The 23841-nt window shown below is 44.5% G+C and overlaps 1 protein-coding gene across 1 annotated transcript in view; it reads left to right on the top strand.

The window, feature by feature from the left end:
- The window catches only part of EIF4G2 (eukaryotic translation initiation factor 4 gamma 2), a 1765983-nt gene that overhangs the window by 399966 nt on the left and 1342176 nt on the right, over positions 1-23841 (top strand). The window lies entirely within an intron of this gene.

The raw sequence follows: 23841 nt of genomic DNA, 5'->3' as shown, positions 1-23841 counted from the left end.
TCAGGATTCTATTTCTTCTGATTCTTCTACTCAACGTGATTTATCTATACCTACTTATGAGGACTCTGATGCAGAAGATTCCATCCCTTCTGCTTCTCCCCCTGAGGATTTCTCTTTTGGAGAAACTTTACATACCTTAAGGGAACATTTCCACTGGGAAAGTCAGGATTTCTCTGAATCTAGAGAGAGACTTGTGGATTTTCTTCTTCCTCAGCATAGGTCTTTGGCTATACCTCCTGTTCTAGACATTGTTGATTATGTTTTTTCAGAATCTAGTATGACTCCTGATGCTTTGCCTCCGGCTCCTAGTAAGCCAGACAGAGGGTTCCTGACTCCCACAAATTCCTTTTCAAAAACCCTTCTGCTGACCCTGAAACAATTTCTCAGGGTCCCATGGCTAAGGCCTCTACTGTTAAAAATCCTACCACTTGTGATAGAGATTCCAGGGCGATGGATAGATGGGATAAGAATGTGTACACCTCTGCAACATTGGCAATCAGGGCTTTAAACTGTTAATTTCCTATCCTTAAATATCAACAGCATGTCATGGAACTACTTAAACAGAAAATGATGTTAATCTCTGACTGTGGAAAATAAAGATTTGTAAGATTTATTACGTTCAGCAGGACAAGTTGGAAAACATACTTTGCAATGTGGTTTTGATTCCTTGGAGGCCTCTTGCAGGGCTCCTGTAACTGGATCTGTGCTTAGAAGGTATGCTTGGCTCAGAGCAAAATCTGCCTGACCATGTTAAAGCAAAATTGTTGGATGCTCCTTTAAAACAGGACAGTATTTTTGGTAATAAGGCTGAAGAAGTGTTAAAGATGGAAGATAAAGCTAAATCTTTGCAAACTGTGAAAAATTTCTATAAGTGCAGCCTCCTAGATTTAGTAGGCACTGGCCTACTAAGAACTGGTCCTTTCCAGTTCCCAGTAGGCACTGGCCTACTAAGAACTGGTCCTTTCCAGTTCCCTCGAGCTGCTCAAGTCAAATCCAGACATTCCAAAGGCTCCAGTTGGCAGTCACAAGGAACTTTTAGAAGAAAACAATGGGGTGCCTCCACCTCCAAATCAGTAAGTAACAAGGCACCTTCCTATGGTAAACAATTTCAATGACTTCCTCTGCAGTCACCAAGCACTTATCTTTTAGCTGCCCCTTTGGGGGGAAAACTGGCACTTCATGCACGAAATTGTCAACTTCTTACCCAGGACAAATGGGTTTTAAATATATTATCCAAGGGATACAGATTTCATTTCCACACATAGCCAATCCCAAACGGATGGCCAGATCTGCCCCCAAATCAGTGGGCAGAGGCCCAGAAACAAGTTTTGTCCCTCATGAATATGGGGGCTATTCAACCAGTACCAGAAGAGGAAAAGGGACAAGGTTTCTTTTCAAGAATTTTCCTGGTACCCAGAAAAGGCAAATTATGGCATCCAATTCTGGACTTATCCACTCTATAAACATTTCTGGACATTCCAAAATTCAAGATGCTGACTTTTCAACATTTACTACCTATGCTAGGCAAAGATGCCTGGTTGGTAACTCTGGACTTAAGAGGCTTACCTGCATATCTCAATCAGGGAATCTTGCAGAATATACCTCCGCTTCAAAGCAGGCTACATGCATTACCAGTTCTCTGCACTGCCCTTTGGCTTATCTGCTGCACCCAGGGTCTTCACAAAGTGCCTGGCTGCAGTAATTGCATTTTGCAGGCAAAGAAATATTCATACCTGGACGATATTCTAATTCAGGCAGAAAACAAGGAAGTTCTTCTAAAGTATCTGGAGGTTGTAAAAAGGGTTCTTACTTGTCTAGGTACAGTATAAACAAAAAGAAATCACAACTGGTACCCTTTCAAAAAAATTACATTCCTGGGTGCAAGCTTGAATACAACTGCCCAGATGACTTACCTTACGCCAGAAAAGCAAATTCAATTGGTGACTTACTTCAAACAGGTGGCCACAAAAACCCTGCTATCTGCAAGGCAAATTACGCAAGCCTTGGGATTCATGGCCTGCTACATTCTTCTAACTCCATATACAAGACTGCATATAAGTAAACTTCACTAGTACTTCAAAAGTTTATGGAGTCAACATTGTTACAGCCTGGAAACAATGTTTCCTATTATACCTTGCCTGCAACTAGAGTTCCTATTGTGGGCAGAAGCCTGCCACCAAAGCAAGGGACTGTCATTCACTCCACTCCCTGCCACCCAAACCATAACTACAGACGCATCAGGCTATGCTTGGGGGGCTCATCTGGCAGGAAAGTGCATTCAGGGCAAATGGAGCCCAAATCAGATGCACCTACATATCAATCAGAAAGAGATGCTAGCTGTACAGAATGCTGTGACAGCCTTCAAGGACTACTTTCATCCAGGACAACTAGTGATAAACGGACAACACCGCAGTTATGTGGTACATAAACAAGCAGGGGGGTACACATTCCTACCCCCTTTGCAGACTAGCCATGGCATTGTGGAACACTGCCTTGACTTATCAGTTACCACTATAAGCTCAATTCCTGCCAGGAAAGCTAAATACTCTGGCAGACGAACTAAGCAGAAATCTTATGGACCCACACGAATGGAAACTAGAACCACAAGTTTTCAACATGTTGACATGCAAATGGGGGAACCAGACATCTTTTTTTTTTCCATAATATTTCTTTATTGTTTTTCATTATTTTCCACAACAAAACCATCACAAGAGAGTACACTGTTGATAATTAAGGTAGTACGAACAACAATATACTTAAAACATATTTACATTATTTACATGAATGCTTTCATAGTAGTTCTTAGTGATAGAGAAAAAAGGTTGTTTCTTCCAGGGTTAATGTCTGAGTAGTGACTTCTAAAACATGATCTGTTCCCATGATGTAAGCTGAAAAAGTTTCCTCGGCCAAAATTTTATGCCAGAATGATATTGAAAGTCTGTTCCTATAACTTCAGATTATATGGATTATTGTTTTGTTTGTTTAGTATTAACTTGTGGGCTAATATATGTTTTATCGCTAATATCTTAAAATTTTCCCAAGAAGTTTTAGATGGGGTTAACCAGTTTGTAGCTATGTAAAGTTTCATTAGTAGAAAAAATATTAATTAGGGTGGTCATTTGGGTTTTTGATAGGTTGTTTGGAGGGATATGTAAAATTGTAAATTCCCAAGTAAGCGTTGAAGCTTGGTATCCCATTTTTTGTAGTTGTAGTTTCAGGGAGTTCCAAATTTTAAATATACATTTGCAGCTCCAGAACATATGCAAAAGGTCAGCAGTTTCATCTTTACAATGTGGACATTTTGGTGAGTTTTTAGGGTTAAATTTATGCAAGCTAAGGTGCGTATAATATGCATTATTGTATATCATGAGTTGAGTGAAAGCTAGCTTCTGAAGGGAAATAGAATTTATTGTTAAATTGAGTGCTTGTAGTATTTTATTTTCCTCAATCGATGATATTGTTTCCCTCCAATATTTGGACAATAGTAGCTGGTCTTGAAATTTCATGTCTTTTAACAATTTGTATGAACATGTTATATATTTCCTATTTTGAAGAAGGGCTTGCCATAGTGCATTTCATTAAATCATCTTTATTGATGGATATGTTTTGAAGATAACTTGTGGACATTTCTTTGATCTGTCTCAAAATCAATAGATATGATTTAGGAAGGCCCAGTTGATGTCTTAATTCATGAGCAGAACCATTTAGATATGGGTATAAATCTTGTAGTGTTAAGTTAGTTATAAGTGGGAACCTTTCCAGATCTATTAGTTGATTATTAATTTTCAGGTTAGGATTTTTATGTTTAGGTTGTAGGATTAACATATGGTGGGAGAGATTTACTGATCTAAAGAGTTTTTGTGTTAATGATGTATAGTTTTTAATGTTTTCTATTAGATTATATGTTGTAATGTTTTCACTATTTAAAAAAGGTAATGCTTTGGGGTTTATGTTAAAACTTTCTATATGGTTAAAACTCAATCTTAACCAATATGGGGACCAATTTTTACTTCGTGAGTCATAGTTTGCAATTCTTAGTGTTCTATTGGCATTTATGATTAAGTAGTAGTTTTCAAAATTAGGTAGATCTAATCCTCCTTTACTTTTCGGGGTCATCAATTTATCATAAGATATTCTACTTTTTTTTGGATCCCATATAAACTTAGCAAATTCAGTATGAATTTGTTTAAAAAATTTCTTGGGTATTAGTATCTGAGAAGACATAAAAATGTATAATCTGGGTAAAATATTCATTCTAATGATCGACACTTTTGCTAATGTCGGTAATTTCAGATTTTTCCATCTCTTTAAATCACATGATATGTGCTCCCAATTTTGTTTAATATTATTAAAATAAATTTTTTTGTTATCTGTAGAGAATGTAATTTCTAGATATTTGATCTTTTCCTCAGGATTAATTTGTCCTACCAGTGGTAAAAGTGAGAAGGGTTTCGGAGTTCTTAAGGGAAAGATATATATTTTTTTAAGGTTTATTTTTATAGTTTGATATTAGTGAAAAATCATCAATAGCGGATAGTATTTTTTGAGTGTCCGATACTGGAGTTGTACAGTATATGTTAAGGTCATCTATCTGCAAAAGCCAACAAGGAGATTTTTGTATTATAAATTATTGGGGCATTATGGTAAATATTTTGTTTGATGTTTAAGGAAAAGGGGTTCTAAATATATGTTAAATAATAGGGGAGATAGAGGGCATCCCTGCCGTGTACCATTTCAGATTTGAATTCTGTTAGACCATGTTTTATTTATATATAAAGTTGTGTAAGGGTTGTTATATAGTGTTTGTAAAGTCAGGATAAATTCTTGGGGTATATTAAAGTAGGGTAAGATCTGGAATAGAAATTTAATGTTGACTCTATCAAAGGCCTTCTGTGCATCTATGGTAAGTGCATACATGTTTAGATGATTTTGTTTAGCATATGAAATTAACGTGTGAAGTGTTAAAGTATTATCACTGGATTGTCTAGATGTTAAGAATCCAGATTGTTCATTAGAAATAATTATACTAGTTATTTTCTTCAGTCTATTGGCCAAAATAGATGTTAGGATTTTGGTGTCAATATTTAGTAGTGATATGGGTCTATAGTTGTCAGGGTTCTGCGTATCTGATTTATCTTTTGGTATGAAATTTGTTTTGGATGCATTAAAATGAATATCATTAATTTTGTTCTTTACTATGTAGTTTAATATAAGTGATAGAATTTGAGCAGTGATACGGTAAAATGTTTTATAAAATTCCACGGTACGTCCAACTGGGCCGGGAGATTTGTAAGGTTTAAATTTCTTGATTGTTGCTATTATTTCGTTCATGGATATTGGTTTTATTAGATCATTTTGTAGTTTCTCATCAATTCTCGGAAAGTTAAGTTTTTGTAAGACATTTTGGCTCACCCCAGAACTATCAGTTGGACAAATTCTGCACAAGAATTCATCACAAAAAAACTTGGAAAGTGGATGCTCTATCAGTCTATGCTTTTCCCCCTCTTCCTCTGCTCTCCAAAGTCCTCCTAAAAGTCAGACTGGACAAACCAAAAATGATTCTGATTGATCCAGACTGGCCTCGCCAACACTGGTACCCACTCCTGCGCAATGTGTTACACCTTCCTCCATGGCACCTGCCTCAGACACCTTACCTACTGTCTCAGCAGAACAGCCACATTCTGCACACTCCGCTCCAAACTTTGAATCTTGCAGTGTGTCTCATCAACTAATTTTACCCTTGACATCTCTCAGTAAACCTGTGATGGATGTCATTTTGGAGGCTAGATGGCCTAATACTAGAAAATGTTATGCTGACAAATGGGAAAAATTCTGTGCCTGGAACCAATCACAAGGAATAAGCACAGTAATGCCCAATATTCCGCAGATTCTGCAATACCTAACTCAGATGCTTCACAAGGGCCTATCTTTTTTTTCCATAAAAATCCATGCCTCTGCTATTTCAGCTCATTACAACACAACCTCATCTCTCCTCTCATCCTCTGCGAAAGCAGTACCTCACAGGGGCCAACATTTTAAGACCTCCCAGGAGATCACCAACTCCTTCATGGGACCTCAATTTTGTTTTGGAAAAACTCACTCTCCCTCCTTTTGAGCTAGCTGCTACTGCGGACCTAAAATTTCTGTCTTGGAAAACAGCTTTCCTTTTAGCAGTCACTTCAGCTAGAATGATTTCAGAATTCCAGGCTCTTATGGCAGTGGAGCCTTTCATTATTTTTCATCCGGACAGGGTGGCTGTCAAGGCCAATCCATCTTTTATGCCTAAGGTGGTATCCAGTGTGGCTTTTAATCAGACCATTCATCTGCCAACTTTCTTTCCCAATCCACAAAACAATGGTGAGCGTATTCTGCGTTTATTGGATGTACACAGACATCTGAACAACTATATTGGTGGCATTTGCTGCAGGGGCAGAGGGAAAGGCTATTTCAAAGCAGACTATTTCCAAATGGATAAGCCATTGTATCTGTTTCTGCTATATGCACCATGGTAAACCTATCCCCAAGGGGATCAGATCTCATTCCACCAGGGCTGCATCTACTTCTGCAGCCTTTCTCAGAGAGTTTCCTACCAGAGACGTTCTAGATGCTGCTACCTGGAGCTCTGTTCATACGTTCACCAAACATTACCATCTACCTCTCTTCTCTAAATCCAGAGCTGTCTTTGCCACTACTGTCCTGCAGGGCCTTATAGCCGCTCCTAATGCTTTATAAACCCATCCTCCCAACCATAGCTTTGGGATTCTACCCAGATGTAATGACTGCAACAGTGAAACACGAAGAACATAGTACAGGTGTGTACACTTACCATAAATGTAGATGTTCGAGTGTATTCACTGTTGCAGTCCTATTTACCCACCCTCCAGCCCCCTGTTTTTCTATTTTCTTTTATTATGCATAAAAGCCTTTTTGGTGTATTTGCTTTTGTTTGGAGGTATATTTTTGTGTTTTAAATTTATATAATTATATCTATATATATATATATATATATATATATATATATATATATATATATATATATAAATAGAGATGTAGAGCTATAGAGCTATATATATATATATATATATATATATATATATATATATATATATATATATATTTTTTTTTTTTTTTTTTTTTTTTTTTTGCTCCCCATTTGGGAGGCACCTGACATCTGGGGCATGAAAAACTGAATTAATGGCGTTTGCTTCATTTTTTATACCCCAGACATCATGGAAGAAGGGACAGAAACTGACGCAGGACCCAAGACTTTGTTAATCAGGCCGACTGAGGGCAACCTGCCAGCAGATTACCCAAATGTAATGACTGCAGCAGTGAATACACTCTAACATCTACATTTATGGTAAGTGTACACAACTGTACTTTCTGGAAGACTCTAGGATCTTTTCAAGATTCTCGTGGAGAATTTTCTCCCAGAGCGAGAGGGGGTAATAATGGAATACGCCTCCTGTAGTGTAGGGCGGGTCCACAAAATCAAGGGTACATAGATTTTCTCGGATCTGTCCTTTTAGCGGTCTTGAAAGGTTGCCACATTGTTCTGTGGGAATGGGGGGTGCTTACTTGTGTACCCAAACACCTGGACAGCCATCACAGAATATTTGTGGGTGCAAGAGATCATATCCAGAAGAAATTTCATTCCCTTTTTACAGATTCCCTTACAAAAGACTCCCTCCCCAATGTTCCACCAATCAGCAGTAGTTAGCAGCTCTAGTGGTTCAAAAACTGCTTGGGAAGAGTCCTTCAAGATGTCCTACCAGACCAAAGAGGATCTGGAATTTACTCTGGGTACTTTTTAGTGGCAATGAAAATAGGGGACCAGAGACCTATTTTGGATCTCCTTTATCTAAACCAGTTTGTAAAGAACTCCAAATTTCATGTAGTCAGTTTGTTTCCATTCTGCCTCTTCTACAGAAAGAGTTGATGTACTGCAATAGATCTTCAAGATGCGCACTATCACATAAAAATAAACAGGCACTGTCTGTGATGCTTGCATTTTCAACTGGCAGACAGTTATTAGCAGTTCAAAGCCCTGCTCTTTGGTATCACCAAAGCCCACAGGGTGTTCAAATGCGTGGCAGTGGTAACAGCTGATCTCAGACTGGACAGATTGTGTTTACTTGTCTGGATGAAGGGCTTCTCATTGCAACAGCCAGGCTTCTCCTAGAGAAAGCTTGGGATTTCTTACTGCAAGTATCTCATTTCTTGACGTTCACAGTAAATCTGAGTCCCTTCTTTAATCAGTCCAAGAATTGGAGTTTTTAGGAGTAGTCGTACTCTCAACACCAAGTAGGATTCTTACTTTGAGATCATGTCAGACTTTCTCACCCCTCTCGTTCATGAAAAATGGATGTAATGTGATCCTATCTCGCCTACATTCATAACTGATGGGCTCGGAGCCGAGAATCAGCTCCGACTCGGTCGATACACTAGCACAAAGTCTCTCATTGGCTGGGCCAACCCCTTATCCCAGGATGCACCACGCCCAAACCCCCAGATCTCGTTTGCTGCTCCTAGAGTAACGACGTGGTCTCGACTTGGCTTTGGCTAAGTACCCTTCTATTTTGGCCTTTTTAGTCATTTTTTTTGCAGTTGGCTTAAAGTTTATACCCAAACAGCTATTCTAATAGCTATCTTGTTGTTTAGTACCCTTGTGATTGACTGTGTTTGTTTTTTGGATTGTTGTGTTGATTCTTTCTGTTTGGCGGGCTAGGCCCGTTTAAGTTAGAGGGCCTTTGCCCTATTTCTTGTCGGCGAGCATTTAAGTTAGAGCTCTTCCCTCCCTTCCCTCCTTTCCCTCCTTGTGTGTTGAGAGTGTTTAGAGTGTTAGTATGTCTGGCAAAGAAAAGGAACATAAGCCATCGGGCTTTAAAAAATGTACAAAATGCAGTTACAAGATGTCGTTGACAGATGGCCACGCCATCTGTGTTTATGCTTTCTCCTCTCGTGTCCAACAGGAGAGAAAAAATAAGCTTATCCTGAAGGGTTTGATCAAGCCAGCCTTCGAGGAAGCTTTGTCTTTTTCTCCCACCTCAAAATCGAAGGAAAAGAAGTCTTTGGTTCCGACAAGTCCGTCGGAGCCGCCTGCAAAAAGAGCTAAATCTTTGTCTTCATCCTCTGCTCCACTGGTCTTGGAGTCTCGGGATGAGAGATCAGGTACTCTGTCCTCTTCCTCGGCTCCATTGGTCTTGGAGCCGCAGGAGAGTGTTTCTGCTCTGGGGTCTGTTTCGTCGGCTCCTGAACCGTCAGCGCCGAAAGGGGTCTCTGTTCTGGTCGAGTCTGCTTCGGCTCCGATTCTTTTGGAGCCTATTCGGAGCCGGCCTCCTAGCTTTGTCTCGGAGCCGATAGAAAAAGTTTCTCGGCCCCCTTCTGTTTCCTCCAGGTCCTCCAGGCTATCCAATTCGGATTTAGATAGGGTGGTCCAGAGGCTCCTCCAGTCAATTGTCTTATCTAAATTATTTTCGGCTCCGGCCCAGTCGGCTCCGGAGCCAGCCCTTTCGATACCGTTTCTTCCTCCTCCGACAACCTTGGTGTCATCGGAGCCGGAGTTCCTAGAGTCGGGTGAAGTCCTTGAGTCAGTTCCGAGACCCACTACTAGTCTGTCGGCACCGACTTCGGCTCCAACCCTTTCTGTTCCTTCCAGAGGTTTCGGTTCTCGGGTGTCCTCAGCCGGGCCTGAAGGGGATTCGTCGGGGCTTCTGGTTTCGGCCCAGAGTCTCCCACTTGGCGCCTCAGCTAGGGGAGCCCCGACCCCGGTCATGGTCTCGGAGACGGGCCTTTCTTCAGATTCTGGTGGGCCCGCCTTCGAGGCTATGAGGAGCGTGCTGGCCAAGTCTCTAGTGACTTCACCTGAATCTGCGAATCCTTCCCTAGACACGGCGACTAGAGCTTCTGGTGCCCCCCTGTCTTCGGACAGCGCAGCCCCTAGGCCTGAGGATTCCTCCTTGTGTGGTCCCCTGTTTTCTGAGGGGCCTTCAGAGTCCGTGCCTGAAGAGCCCCCCAGGAAAAAGTTGTGCAAGAGGAAGCACCTAGACTCCCCAGATGAGTCTGTCACCTCGGACACCGACCTTGATGATGCAGAAGGGTCCGCTAAGTCGTCCTCTGACGATGTCTCGTTCTCCGATTTCCTGGAGATCTTGAGACAGAGGGGCGACTGGCCATCCAAAACCCCTTCCACAGAGGAGTCTTCCTCAAGGCCTTCGGCGCCCAACCCTCCGCCTCCTGGGTGTTTCCACCCTTCGATGTGTTACTGGACCTTATTTGTCGAAGGGTGTGGGAACACCCTGATTCTGTGGAGCCAGTTCCTTCCGCCCCAACAAGTTTTTATCCGCACCCCCTGGCAAGGAGTTTCTAACCTAGGGAGTTCCGGTTGATGCTATGGTGGTGGCGTCTGCCACCCAGCAGGATGTGGCAGAGGCATCTACTTCTATCCATCCTCCTAACAAGGAGTCCAGGAGCATGGATAGGTACGTGAAGCGTAGCCTGACTTCAGCGACCTTTACTCTGCGGTCACTGAATTATTTGGGTCACTTTACGAGGCTCCAAAGGGATCTCATAAAGGAGTTGGGAGATACCGGTCGGGTAACGTGCCTGAGGCGTTGACGCAGTCTGTCAACGCCCAGCTGTCTACCCTTTCGTCGATTGTTAACTCGTCCATGAGAGTCATATCGTATGCAGCCGAAGGGGCGGGTAGGGCAGCGAGTTCGGGCGTAGCCCTTAGGAGGCAAGCCTGGATGCGCTTGTCACTTTGCGGAGGCGTTCAAGTCTTCCTTCACAGATGCGCCATTCGATGGGTCCTCTCTTTTTGGCCCCAAGGTGAAAGACACACTCACTAGATGTGAGCAGGAGGGTGAGACTTTGTCTGCCGTTGGGGCCCATTTTTCGCTTCCCTCTAGACCTTATCCCAAGGCTCAGAGGGGAGGAAAGATGTGGTTCAGAAAGTCCCAAAAGTCTTTCCCTGCCCATCAGAGTGACCCCCCTCTTCCAGAGGCAGAAGGGGGCGAATTTTGGAAGATGTCGCCCTAGAGACGGAGGAGGCCCCCCGCAACTCAGGAGACCGTGAATCCTTTTGTGGTTCCTCCTTCCAGCGTCCCTGAGGGACTGCCCGACTGTGCCTCTCCGGAGCCAGTCGGGGGTCGATTCTGGGAGCATCCAAGGACCTGGGGTTCCATCACTCAGGATCAGTGGGTGCTTCGTATCATCGCTGGAGGTTACACCATCCCCTTTATCCGTCCCCCTCCACAGTCGAGGAAAATCCCCGACGTGCCACCCAGTCAACGGGATCAAGCAGCTATAGAGGTCGCAAAGCTGCTCAGAAAGGGAGTCATCCAGCCAGTCCCCGCAGACCAGACAGGATTAGGAACTTACTCAAGGTTATTTTGGTGCCAAAAAGAACAGAGGACTTGAGACCCATTCTGGATCTCAGCTGCCTAAACCGCTTCGTAAAGAAGTCCAAGTTCCGGATGGTCACATTGCAATCAATTTTCCCATTGCTGGAAAAAGGAGTATGGATGTGCTCCATCGATCTCAAGGATGCCTATTATCACATCAAGATAAACAGAGCGTCCAGGATCCATTTACGCTTCCGCCTAGGAGCCAGTCACTTCCAGTTCCGGGCCCTGCCCTTTGCTCTCACCACAGCCCCCAGGGTGTTTACCAAATATCTGGCAGTGGTGACTGCTCACCTGAGACGTCTGGGATTCCAGGTGTTTCCGTATCTAGACGACTGGCTCCTCACCGCCCCCACCAGGCATCTTCTTACTCTAGCCGTGAGTGCTACCATCGAGTTGGGACATCTATTAGGAATTACATTCAACTGGGTAAAGTCTGTATTGCTGCCATCGCAGCGTGTTGCCTTTATAGACGCAGAGCTAGACTCTGTAGAGATGCGAGCATTCCTTCCAACAGAGAGGATAAAGATACTACAGGACCAAGTCCTAGCCTTACTGCCCCAACGGAAAGCCCTAGCCAGGATGGTCCTTCAGCTTTTGGGATCGATGGCGGCCTCCATTCTTTTGGTCCCTCTGGCAAGATCGCACATGCAAATTCTTCAGTGGCTCCTGTTGACCCAGTGGTCATACCAAGAACTGCCATTGTCCTACCCGATTCTCTTCACGGAAAAGTGCCGGCGAGATCTTCGTTGGTGGCTCCCCTCCTCCAACCTGAACCAGGGGAGATTCTTCTGCCCTCCCCCCCTCCATTGCCACAGTGACCACAGATGCCTCCCAGATAGGGTGGGGGGGCATTATCTGGGCAGGACGGTTCAAGGCACGTGGCAAGATCACGTAACCCACTTGCATATCAGTGTTCTGGAAATAAGGGCAGTGCTTCTAGCGTTGCAGGCACTTCACAGCTCTCTTCCCAAGGGTACCATTGCAATCTTCTCAGACAATATGGCGGTGGTATGGTACCTGAACAAGCAGGGAGGAACCAGGTCTTATCCTCTTTGGAGAGAAGCCATGAGAGTGTGGAATTGGGCGATTGCTTCCCAGAGACTTCTAGTGGCAACGCACATTCCGGGGAAGTCCAATTAATAGACAGGCTGAGCAGAGTTATTCTGATGCCTCACGAGTGGTCCCTGAATGACCAAGTAGCGGCTCGGATCTTCTCCAAGTGGGGGTTTCCCTGCTGCGACCTTTTCGCCAGCCCCTGGAATGCGAAGTGCAGCAATTTCTTCTCCCTGATTCCCCCCCAGGGGGAATAACCCAGGGACGCTCTAGTCCACAATTGGCCCTCCGGTCTGCTCTACGCCTTCCCTCCGGTCCCTCTACTGCCAAAGGTGTTTCAGAAGGCGACCTGCTTGGGAAGCAGCATGATTTTGATCGCACCACACTGGCCCCGCCAAGTTTGGTTTCCCTTCCTTCGGAAGTATGCAGTGGAGGATCTTTGGATTCTGGACCCAGTTCCAGACCTCCTGACTCTTTTGCGAACTCTCAAGCTAGCGGCTTGGCTGCTCCACTTCCGACCTTAGTCAGACAGCATATCCTTTCACCTGAGGTGGTCCGGATTCTGTCTTCTTCCCACAGAGCTTCCACTAAGGAGATGTATTCTAATAAATGGAAAAGGTTTGCCCTTTGGGCCCAGCGGCACAACCTTGACCCTCTGACAGCCCCGGTGTCGGCAGTATTAGATTTTTTGGCAACTCTTTTTAGACAGGGTTCCGCTGTCTCCACGCTTAAAGTCCAATTGGCAGCGATTTCTAATCATCATGTTGCCTTTGAGCCTTCACTCATGAGTCATAAGTTGTGTAAGGCCTTTCTCAAGGGAGCTTGGTTGCTTCGCCCCCCGGTGTCGCAACCTGTTTTGCCATGGGATTTGAATGTGGTTCTAGGAGCCTTGACGTCTCATTCCTTTGAGCCGGAGGCCACTTGTGAGCAAAAATTCTTATCTTGGAAGACTGCCTTCTTGGTAGCTATTACTTCAGCCAGAAGGGTTTCGGAGCTTCAAGCCCTTTCTGTCAAGCCTCCTTATCTGATCTTTCATAAGGATAGAGCATCTCTAAGATTAAATCCGTCATTTCTTCCTAAGGTTTCTTCTGCTCTTTGTCTGCAACAATCTATAGAGCTACCAGTTTTCTTTCCGAAATTTTCCAACAAAGCAGAATACAGACTTCATCAGTTGGATGTGCATAGACAACTGAGGTTTTACTTAGGACACAGCAGCAGAGGAAAGCAGACCAGTTGTTTGTGGCCTTTGCGGATAACAGGATTGGCAAAGCAGTAACTAAGACCACTATCGCTAGGTGGATTAGGGATTGTGTTTCATTTATGCATCAACAGGAAGGGACCTTCCATTTCCAGTTAGAGCGCAGTCTACTAGGGCTATGGCAACTTCAGTTGCCTTCCACGCCAGACTGTCTGTGGATGAGATATGTGCAGCGGCCCCTTGGGCTTCTCCACATACATTTATTTCTCATTACAAACTGGACGTGGCGTCTAGGGGTCTGGCGTCCTTTGGTTCCACAGTGCTCAGGAGTGTTTTCCAGTGAGCCTCCCAGGATCTAGGTGCTAGGGACGCTGTCCCATCAGTTATGAATGTAGGTGAGATAGGATCACATTACAACTTTTAGTTACGTACTTACCATAACGATAGATGTATGTGATCCATCTCGCCTACATTCTTACGTACCCGCCCTCCTCCCCCCTACCTGTTGGATCTGGAGGAAACACTGTTGTGTAGTTTCACGGAAAGTATTATTTATTTTTTTCTCTCCGTTCATGTCTCCTTGTCGGATTGGTACACGTGGATGAGTTGTGGGGCAAACAAGATCTGGGGGTTTGGGCGTGGTGCATCTTGTAATAAGGGGTTTGGCCCAGCCAATGAGAGACTTTGTGCTAGTGTATCGGCCAAGTCGGAGCCGATTCTCGGCTCCGAGCCCGTCAGTTATGAATGTAGGCGAGATGGATCACATACATCTATTGTTATGGTAAGTACATAACTAAAAGTTCAAGCGTATGGCTGCAGTAATTACCTTAATTCCCACTGCTCTTTCCATGCAAATTCTCCAGTGGACTCTCTTTTATAAATACAGTTGTCCATTCTTTGACCACCCTTGCAACATTCTATAAAGTAGTCTCAAGTCTGTAGAGGTTCCCTACTGTGGTGGATCCAGTCCAAACTTTTAGGTGTGTCCCCTTATCCTTCCTCACCCAAAGGCCACGTTGACCATGAATGCCTCCCAATTTGGTTTGGGGGATGAATTTTCTTGGGACAAACTATTCAAAGCATGTGGTCCCCAGAAGACCAAACTGCATATAAATATCTTGGAGATTAGAGTGGTTCTGTTAGCATTGCATGCCTTTCAGAACTCTGCTCCTCTATGGAGAGTTGCTATTCAGACGGACAGTGCCAGTGGTATGGTACATCAGCAAACAGAGGGGAGCTAAATCCTACCACATGCACTCACTTAGAAGTCTAAACCTCAAAATGCACTCACTAGTCTAAACCTCAAAATGCACTCACTCGAGGCACTCCTTAAAATGGAGAACATTGACATCTGTGCAGTGACAGAGACCTGGTTCAAAGCTCCAGAGAGCACCCCCTGCATTACCAGGCTTCAATTCATACCACACCTTTCGGCCACCTAACCCAGAAAGAAGCACTAAAGACAGAGGCGTGTCCATATTCATTAAGGATATCCACACCTCCAGGCTAGTTGCACAGCATAATGCATCCGAGATTATCCAAGTGCAACTAACTCTGGGCAAGACCGCAATCCAATTGTAGCTTGCTACAGACCCCCCACCATGCCCCAGGATTCACACTCCTCATTTCTTGATACACTGGAAAGTATTAGGGTACAACCCAACACCTTAATAATGGGCGATTTCAACTACCCCACCATTAACTGGGAAAACTACTCATGTACCAACTCTTTTGCTCAACGTTTTCTAGAATTCATAAATTCCAACGCCTTGGATCAACTTATTCACACCCCCACCAGGGGCAGCAATATCCTAGACCTGGTCATTACCAACATGGGAAACCGGTGTTCCACACCAGAGGTCAATTCCTCGTTGGTCAGATCCCACCACAAGCTTATCAGCCTAGACATCCACATCCCACCCCCAGCCCCAATTAGGGAAACCTTTGTAAAAAACTTCTCAAAAGCCAACTTCACACTTCTTAAGACAGAAGTGGCAAACTTCATGACACCCATGCAGACGGACAATAGAGGTATGACTGCCAAATCCTACACAAATGCACTTTATAAGCACTTACACGAGTGCATGGATTATGCTGTCCCTAATAGAACCAAGATGTTATCCTCCAAAAAAAGGAAGCCAATCTGGTGGTCCTCTGCCATAAACAAACTCTACAACAGAAGAAAGAAACTGTTGCAAAAAAGAGTAAAATCCCATGACTGGAGGAACTCCCTAGTCAACCTCAGTAAGAAGCTGAGATCCCTCATAAAATCCTCCAAAGCTAGTTACGAAAACAAAATTGCCACTGACACCACAAAGCATTCTATGCTATGTCAAGAATTTAAATGGGAGCACTCAGATCTGCTCTGAGTTACAACATAATTACAGCATAATGGCACTAAATATACAGAACCAACTGATATTGCCAACATCCTAGCAGATAGGTTCAGTGCTAACTTTACCCCCCTCTCACCCCCTAGAGGGCCCATCTCTATACCGGAAGAATGCAAAGTTCCTATAATCATGGCTGCACAGGTAAAAAACACACTCTCCAAAGCCAAGAACACAGCATCCATGGGACCTGACAATATCCCAGGCTGCGTTCTACACGAACTACAGAATGTACTGGCACCCTACCTAAGCACCATGTTCAATCATAGCCTCACCTCAGGCTTTGTACCCACTGAATGGCGCACCGCGACAGTTATCCCACTCCACAAAGGGGGAGCCACGACGGACCCCGGGAACTACCACCCCATTAGCCTGACGAGCCTGGTCTGCAAGGCCATGGAACGTATCATCATGGAACTCGTAAACAAAGACATTGGTAATCTCCAAGCTCTGGACCCTACTCAGTTTGGATTTGTAAAAGGCAGATCATGTCTCCTGCACCTGATTGACTTCTTTGAAGCAGTCACCAAAGCCATAGATGAGAGTAAAATGGTTCACACAGCTTATCTAGATCTCGCCAAGGCTTTCGACACCATCCCCCACTCTGGAATTATAGATAAGCTCACTAAACTAGGTATAAATCCCTATGTCACAAGATGGGTTGCCAACTGGCTCACGGACAGAACCCATACTGTGAAAGTAGCGGATTCCAAATCCGACATCAGACCAGTGACAAGTGGAGTACCACAGGGTTCAGTCCTGGGTCCTCTCCTGTTTGGTATCTACTTCTGTGAAGTGCAGGCCAACACAGAAGGTCTTTATTAACAAAGTTTGCAGATGACTGCAAACTAGGAGCCATAATCAAAACTCCTAACGATGTGGACAAACTACAAAAGGGCCTCACTGAGACAGATACCTGGTCTCAAAGCCATGGCCTGAAGCTCAGTGCCAAAAAGTGTATTGTCATCCCCTTTGGTAAAAACTCGGTACCCATGAACTACCACATAGCTGGTAGTCTACTTAATGCTGAAAATGTGATGAGACCTTGGGACACAGGTGGACGGTAGTCTCTCCTTTGATAATCACATCGCCATAGTGGTCAGGAAATCCTTCTACGTGGCTCATCTCATCACAAAAGGATTCTCATCCAGAAAAAGAGGTCATTGTTCCCCTCTACTCATCACTCATTAGACCCATTATAGAGTACAACGCCCCTTTTGGTATGTACCTCACAAGACATCTACAACAACTGGAAAGACCACAGAAATACTTCACAAAGCTGGCCTCAAACAGATGCCCTATGCAGACAGTCTCAAAAAGCTACAGCTTTACTCCATCGCATATCGCCTACTCGGGGGCGATCTCTGCCTAACATACAAAGCTATGTCAAACCCAGAGCTGTTGGACATGCTCCACTTAAAGAAATCCCAATCCCTCCGAGCTACACGCTCTAGGGACTTTAACCTTGTCACCACAATAAACAGAACATGCTGGAGGGATAGATTCCTGTCCCAGAGACTTCCCATACTCTGGAACAGACTACCTATCTATGTCAAACAGAGCTCCTCATTAGCACTCTTCAAGAAAAATCTTGATGATTGGATGGGAAATGGGAAATTCACCCCGGGGATCACTTCTGTGGCTCTGCTGGACAGGGGCACAGGAAAATAATTTTCTTGGGTGGCGAAAGCCAGGGTACATTTTTTGGCTAGGCTTGTATGGGCCCTACGGCCGATAGCCTAGTACCTACCTATGAACATATGCTGAGAAGCAGTGAGAATTTGGCAGTGGGCGATCTCCTCCAACCGTTTTTTTGTAGCAGTGCACATACCAGGGAACTCTCAACATTCTAGCCGATGAGCTCGGCAGGACTATCCTGATGCCTCCCCAGTGGTGTCTCAAGTCATATGATGGTGAAAACTATCTTTCCCAAATGGGGTCAGCCTTGCTGCAACCTGTTTGCCTCTCCCCTCAAGTGCAGCAGATGTTTTTGTCCTAATTTCAACCTCTGGGGAAGTCACTGAGGGATGCTGTAGTCCACGGTTGGCCCTTCAGTCTTCTATATATATATACCCTCCCTTGCCCATTATCTCCAAATTTCTTTAGAAAGCACTGCTGTTGCAGAGCAGCATAGTCCTCCTTGCTCCTTTCTGGCCTCTGCAAGTATGGTTCCCCTTCCTGCGGTCTCATCTGTGATGCCCCCCTTAGACTCTGGACCCTGTTCCAGATATATTGTCACATCAGGCAGGGATGACTCATCTGGACATCACAGGCCTCAGGTTGAATGTATGGTTTCTTCAATTGGAATGATGTCTAGTTATTTTAGGCTTTCCTCTGCTGTTCGCCTTTTTTTTTTTTATCCCAAAAACCTTCTACAAGAAAAATTTGAGTAAATAAATTGTCATTTTGGGCACAGCAGAGAGAGATGGATTCTTTCACTGTTGCAATCTCTGTTCTTAGTTTTTCTTGCTTCAGTTTTTCAGAGTGGTGCTAGTTTCTCTGCCATCAAAGTTTAGCTGGGAACCATTACTAACTACTGTATAGGAGGCGGTGCTTTCCTTCTGGCTTCATCCATGCTATGTAAAGCATTCGTTTAAAGGCACCTTTTTGCTTAGACCTCTGATAAAAAATCCCACTTCACCTTGGGATCTTACTATTGTGTTTAGAGATTAGTTTTTTTTTTTTTTTTGAAAGACTGACTGTCGTGTGACTGTTACTTCTGTTAGGTGAGTTTCTAAACTCCAAGCACTTTCTTCAAAGCTACCTTATTTGATTTTTTTTCTGTAAAGGTGGCTACCTTGCATACTAACTCCTTATTTCTACCAAAAATGATCTTTGAAGTTTCAAGCAAGTCATCAATTTTCCATATTTGACAAATGAGAAAAGTATATGCTTCACCTTTTAGATGTGCATAGGCATCTTCGTTTTTTTATCTTCATGGAATGATAGAATTTAGAAAAACTGACCAACTGTTTCCTTTTCCATTAATAAATTGGGCAAACCAGTATCCACCGTTACCCTAGCCAAATGGATAACAGATTGTATTTCCTAATTTTAAAGGCTTAAGCTCGCCAAAACCTCCAAATGCGCACTCGCCTAGATCTATGGCTACATCATCTGCCTTCTGGGACAGAACTTCTGTTGGTATTTGTGCAACTGCTACTCTAACATTCATACATTTTATTGCTTATTATAAGTTGGATATCTCCAGAAACTGGGTTACATTACATTCTGTGATTCTCTAGTACCACCTTCCATGAGGGCCACCCTAGGTTATCATAGCTGGGGACTCTGTCCCATGCGTTGACAAACGAATGAAAATATCGGGTGTAAAAATTATGTACTCACCATAACTATGCTTCTGTGTTCTCTATTTTCATTCTTCTTCAACTTCCCCCTCCTTCCCCTGTTCCTGTCTTTCAGTGTGACCTGAAAGTTCTTTAGTTGGGAACCATAGTTCCTGTTTGAGTCCCTGTTCTGTTTTCCTTCTTGCTATTCATCAATTCAGTACACAAGTTATAATAACGGCAAACTCTGAGGTAATGCAGTGGTTACGGGCATTAATAGGTAAAGGGAGAAGGTAGAGAGTCAGAGCCAAGAATCTGGAGAAGGTAGAGAGTCAGAGCCAAGAATCTGGAGAAGTGCCAGTCTGATCCAAGACCCATATGTTTAGGAATGAAAAAGGACAGCACAGATGTATAGTTATGGTGAGTACATAGCTTTTATATGTCCCTCTATTCCCATTTTGTAGTATTCTTAGAGTGGGATTCTGCACCTCAAGCGACCTGAAAGTCTGCTCCTGTACAAAAACTTAAGCTTGGTTGCTGTAGGTGCGTGGGACTTCAGACGTAGGGCCATAAACCAGGAGCCTTAAATTTAACGTCTGCACGAACAGATGTCAGAACTTTTCAGCCACAGTCGACATCATATCAGTCGCATCACTCCTCTGCTTTCAGTATGTCTCAAGATAAGTACGCTGTTGGGGTTTTTGTTTTTTTTGCTTTTGCTTGAGCTTGGTTTTGCTGTTCCTTCCCTTTGGGCTATCTGCCAAGAAGGGTAAATTCCGATGTGGGCACCAGATTCCACACAAGGACATGCATGACTATTGTCTTTTGCCTAGGCAGAGAACACAACCGTACCTCTTGCCCTATTTGCCAATCCTTTGTACTGAAGACACTAAGAAACCATCTGGCTGCCCATAATCTGTACCTCGAACCATAGGCTTAAAAAGCTAGCACTTGGTATGGATCCTGAGTTGGCTTCCCTGGCGGAACCACCACAAAAGGCCAGGTTGCCAAGGCCTAGTACTCCTGCCCCTCTGCCATCAGATGTCCCGCCATCTTCCAAGTAAGGAGTTGAGAGACGTCTGTTAGAGCCATCTACTACTACTCTCCTCGAGGAAGCTGATTTGGAAGTATTTGCCTGCACGGCCTTGGAGGCAGCTCAGATGTCTGCCTCTACCGATGTTGAGGATGAACCAGCTCCCACTAGACGCCAGACTGGGACTCTAGCTCCTGAAGCCCCAGCTCCTACCCAGACCCCTGAAACGAGGCCTTCACCTAATATTACTCCTTTTAAAAAGGAAAGAAAGTAAAACACCTAACTCCCTCCCTGGAGACCGCTCAGATTGGCAATCTTTTACACAATCCTTAATGCAGACCCATTCTAAAAGATGCAGTTATGCGGCAGAAGCCTCTGCTAGGTCTGCCGCCTCAGCATCAGTGCTACGCCGATACTCATGCCTTTGCCTGCCACCCATACCAGAGCACTTCAAGTGTAAAATTGTAGATGCCCCTCTTGACCACAACCTCCTGTTTAGTAAGCAGTCTGCAGAGCTCTTTAAAAACCTTCAGGAGAAAAGTCAAGAGCTACAGGACATTAAGCACCTTCTGGTGTCTCCTTTTCCTAAATATTGTAGACACTACCCTGCTAAGGCTGCTTTCTTCTGGAGGACCACCTCTGCTACTACATCCTCTTCCAAGCATAGAAATGGAGCTAGGAGGCAGGCCACTTCCAGACCACCCACCTCACAACCGACTAGGACAGCCCTTTCATGACAGAAATGGCTCCAACAATGCATGACTGCTTTGCCCACCTCTCCCTGTCAGCCCGCCTCTCCCACTGCCTTACCCCTTTGGAGAACTATCACCACAGACCACTGGGTCCTGTCTGTAGTACAAGAGAGATATTTCCTCTCCTGGAAAGAAAAGCCCCCCACAAGGGGCATTAAATTTCCCCTCAGAAGTCAACTACACCTTATTCCTTGGATACTAAAAGAACTTCTGAACCATGGAACTATAGAACTTGACCCCCCCAGGAGGACAGGGATTTTACTCTATTGTTTCTGGTACCCAAAAAGACAGCCCTTGGAGGCCATTTCTACATTTGTCCTTTCAATCTCTTCCTAATAGTTCAATCATTCAGAATGTTACCCCTACAAACCCTTCTACCACTACTGCCAGCCCAGGTGTTTATGGCCACACTGAATCTAAAAGAGGCCTACCTTCATATTCCCATAAAACCTTCTTTCAGAAAATTTTTGCATTTTACTGGGCCCTGTTCTCACTTTCAATTTACCACCTTGCCCTTTGGTTTATCCACTACACCCAGGATATTCACAAAATACCTGGCCCCAGCAATAGCCTTTTGCAGAACCAAAGGCATTCAAATCTACCCCACCTAGACAGCATCCTCATTCTGTCAGAAAGAGAAGGTACCCTACAAAGCCATCTACAGTTCACCATGTGCCTGATACAAGTCTTGGGGTCCACTCTCAACTTCCCCAAATGATCCCTAACTCCCCAGCAGGACAAAATCTGTTTGGGCTGCAAGATCAGAACAGACCTGATGTGGGCCTTCCTTCCTCAGGACACAATTCTCTCCCCCTGTGCCCCCTTCCAAGACCTGATGCAGGTTCAACAGATATCAGCAAGACAATTCCTAAGAGTTCTGGGCCTAATGGCAGCCACAGTCATTATGCTGCCTTTGGTATTTGAAAAATGTGTAGTCCCAACACAAACACCCTCTAGAGTTTGATTCCACTCTTGCCCTGCCTCAAAGCAGTACTAGGGTGGTGGATTCAACAAATTCAAATGAACTCAGGCCTTCCACTTCATCCATCCACTTCCATTCAGTTCATGCATACGGATGCATCAGACCTAGGATTTGGGGCTACCATGAAGGCCTTCAGTCAGGATCCAAAAGACCTGGCAACCTTCCGTGTAAAAGAAACACATCAATGTGAGGGAAATTACAGCAGTCCTTCTGGTCCTGAAAACCTTTCTCCCACTGCTGCAACCAGGCCCCCTTCACATCTAGACAGACAATACCACAGTCATGTGGTATCTCACCAAACAAGGAGGGACCAAGTCTTACCTCCTTTGCTGGATAACAATCCAGATTTGGGATCTAGCCTCCAGAAAAAACTTTTCCTTGCAGGTAACTTGCATCCTTTCCCAGGACAACCAGCAAGCCGATGTTCTCAGCAGATCGTCCACTCTAAAACACGAGTGGATGGTGAACAGGGAAGCCTTTCTAGACATAGTCTGCTGGTGGGGCGCACCTCAGGTAGATTTGTTTGCCCCCCCCCCCCCAATAACAGACAGTTGCAGAAATTCTGCACAGAGGATCACTCTTTACTAGCCTGGAGGGTGGGCACCTTCAGCATTTCATGGAAGGGATGGTGTCTATATGCATGTCCATCCTTCCCTCTCATTCAAAAAGTCCTCCTGAAAATCAGGAAGGACAAACCAAAAATCTTGCAGGTGACGCCCTACTGGCCAAGGCAGCACTGGTTCCCCCTTCTACTATCATCAATCGCCAAGGGAAATCACCACAAGTTACCCCACAGGGTAGACCTACTCGCACAACAGAAGGTAACATTCCTCCATCATCACCTACAGATGTCATGTCTAACTCTCTGGGTGATAAACTTTTAATTCCTTTCAGACACCAGTACTCCGGTGATGTGCTTTCAGTCCTGAGGGAGGCCGGGAAACCTACTACAAGGAGATCCTACATGTCAAAATGGGAAAGATTCTCCAAGTGGTGTCTCGATAGGCATATAGGGATCCTTTTCAAGTGGATGCCCCTCTAGTCCTCACTTATGTGTATGAACTTAAGGCTGGCCTTTCATGCTATCTGCAGGTTCAGCCTGCTTACTCCCTAGAACCCCCTCTACTAGCCAGGATAGATGTTAAATTGTTCCTGAAAGGGGTCTTGCACATCAGACCATCAAAAGACAGTCCCATCACCTTGGGGACCTACACTTTATCCTAGAAAAACTCACACTAGTTCCATTCGAGCCAGCCAGCTCTGCAACACTCCAAATGTGCACATGGAAGACTGTTCTGGTGGCACTTATCTCTGAAAGAAGGGTGTCAGAGTTGCAAACTCTCATGGCCTGCCCACACTATCTTCCACAAGGACAGAGTGACCCTGCGCACCAATCTTTCATGCCTGAGGTGGTCAATGAACTGTCCTTAAACCGGAACGTGCACAAACAACTGAGGTTTTACTTGGACAAAACTTAAGTCCATCAGAAAATCTAACCAACTCTTTGTATCTATCCTTCCACCCCAGGGCCCTGGGCAAGATAGTCTGCAAACAAACCATCTCCTGCTGCATCAGAAAAACTGTCTGCTTCTGCTACTCCTACCATGGGAAGGAACCTACTTCAAGGTGTTAGAGCTCACTCTACCAGAGCCATAGCATCCTCTAAAGCAGCCACCTGGTTCACTATACATACCTTTACCAAACACTACAAATTGGACCATGTATCCAGAGTCAGGGC

This window comes from Protopterus annectens, chromosome 17.part0, assembly GCF_019279795.1.
Source record: "Protopterus annectens isolate FY-2018-M chromosome 17.part0, PAN1.0, whole genome shotgun sequence".
In the NCBI taxonomy this organism is placed as follows: domain Eukaryota; kingdom Metazoa; phylum Chordata; order Ceratodontiformes; family Protopteridae; genus Protopterus; species Protopterus annectens.
Note: the sequence above shows the minus strand (reverse complement) of the source record. Positions and strands in the feature narration are given on the sequence as shown.